This window comes from Propithecus coquereli, unplaced genomic scaffold (genome assembly GCF_000956105.1).
Source record: "Propithecus coquereli isolate 6110/MARCELLA unplaced genomic scaffold, Pcoq_1.0 Scaffold29, whole genome shotgun sequence".
Lineage (NCBI taxonomy): Eukaryota > Metazoa > Chordata > Mammalia > Primates > Indriidae > Propithecus > Propithecus coquereli.
The window spans coordinates 5,714,964-5,717,410 of NW_012148507.1; positions in this window are offsets into that span (position 1 = coordinate 5,714,964).

Consider the following 2,447-nt stretch of genomic DNA (forward strand, 5'->3'; position numbering starts at 1 on the left):
GCATCTAGAGCAGCACGAGGCAAACAGGCCAGCAGAGTGCGCGTTTCCTGAGCGTCCTAAAATGGGCACCATTCCCTGCGCGAACCCCGGGGCGTCAGAGCAACGGGAGGAGACTCACATCATCTGACTGCATGGTGTCGGCGGTTCAGCGTGTGGCGCCTGGACTGACCACGGGAGCAGACATGCTGTTTCCGGAAAATCACTTCCGGAAAGCCTAGCCTCGGCTATCGCGAGAAGCGCAGAGACTGCCGGGAGTACACAGCGACCGCTGGCGGCCTGGCTGACGTGCGTGCCGCCCCGTCACCCCAGCGCGCATGTCAACGCGCGCTCGCGCCGCTCTAGACTTGTCGCGGGCTCACGGGGACTGTAACCCAGTGAGGGCCCCACGCAGGCCGCGGAGTCCCCGGGCGGCCTTCTCCGCGCGCGGTTCGTGACCGTCCCTGAGGACTGGCTCCTTCCGCCCTTTTTATGTCTCCAAGGGAAAGAGAAGACCTTTACTGGTTCATACCATTTTTCAAAGGAAAGACCATTTTAATACCAAAAGCCTAAGAAGAGCACAGTCGCAGAATAAGGATGGGCCCTTAATTTGAATGCATATCACGTTGTGAAATAATTCAATATATTATAAATAATGTAGTGTTACTGCCTGCAAGTGAAAACCGCGATTCAGAAGCGCTGTGTTGGAAACCATTGATTTAGCACTGGCTTTGGAGCCAAACCTGAGTTATAAAAACTAACTGCCTTTTACGAAGTATCTTGGGGCGAGTCATTCAATTTTATCAACCTGTTGACCCATTTCAAAAATGGGGCTGTGTGAGGAGGGGAGGTATGTTTAATGCATAGTTTAAATTGCATCCTGAAAAGTAGTTGTGGTTCTCACTACCCTGCTGCGCTATGCAAGGCTGGTTTAGAGACCTACAGGAGTCATGTTACCGCACACGTACCCTTTCATGCTGGTAAAATCAAGTTCAAACGGAAGAAATCAAAGGCTGGACTACTTGCACACACTACGCTTTGTAAATTGCTTTAAGGAGGGGAAATGCTGCGTTTTTTTCACTTTGATTTAGTATAACACGCCTTCCTCCCACACCACCAACTGATGAGATGAGGCCTGTGAATAATCTTTTTTTTAAAAAAAGAAACTTTCAATTTTAGAATAGCTTTAGGTTTACAGGAAAACTGTGAAGCTAGTACAGAAAGCTCGCATCTATCCCATACTATTTTCCCCTATTATTATCTAACATTAGTTCGATACATTTGTTACAATTAATCAACCAATATTGATACATTATTGTTAACTAATGCCCATACTTTATTCAGATTTCCCCAGTTTTGACCTAATGCCCTTTTTCTGTTCCAAGATCTCATCCAGGATCCCACATTAGTCATCATGTCTCCCTTGGCTCCTCTTGGCTGTGACTGTTTCTCAGACTTTTCCTTGTCTTTCATGGCCTTCAACATTTTGAGGAGCGTGGGTCAGGAGTTCTGCAGAATGCCCTTCCATTGGTGTTTATCCGATGGGGTTATAGTTTGGAGGAAGACCACAGGGGTATGGTGCCATTGTCGCCACATCATATCAAGTATATTGTATTAGTCTGCTGGGCTACCATGACAAAATACCACCGATTGGGTCACTTAAACCACAGAAATTTGTTTTCTCATAGTTGCGGAGCCAGGAAACCCCAAATCTGCAGGATTGGTTTCTTTGGAGGCTTCTTCCCTTGACTTGCAGGTGGCCGCCTTCTCATTGTGTCCTCACGTGGCCTTTTCTCTGTGCTTTGGCATCCCTGGTGTCTCTCTCTCTCCTGTGAATAATCTTGACTTGCTAACACATCTTAGAAATAGCTCCTTAGCAAGCTTTTCACCTAAAGAACAAGGACTTCGGGCCTGGGCTGGGTGGGTGGCTCAGGCATGCAATCCCAGCTCTTTGGAATGCCAAGGTGGGAGGATCACTTGAGGCCAGGAGTTCAAGACCACCCTGAGCAACATGGCAGGACCCTGACTCTACAAGATATAGAATTAGCTGGGCATGGTGCCACACACCTGTAGTCCCAGCTACTGAGGAGGCTGAGCAGGAGGATTGCTTGAGCCAGGAGTTTGAGGTTTTAAGTGAGCTGTGACAATGCCACTGCACTCCAGCCTGGACAACAGAGGGAGAACCTATCTGAAAAAACAAATTAGTTGTTAGGTCTTTAAAATTTGGAAATATAGATAGAGAAAAGGAATCTTGACATGTGGAAGGCAGCTTGTTGGAAATTAAACCTGATTAGGCCACTCATCTGTAAAGCACATGAGTTTGTTTGTACACAATCAGAAGAATAAACTGGGTGGAGGTAGAACAGGTAGCTTTTTAGCAGAACCACAGAGCTCACCAAGAGGGAGGGATATGGGTTACGTTACATCTCTCTGTAATGTAGTGAGTAGCTGGCTGAAGTGGGAATCATTTT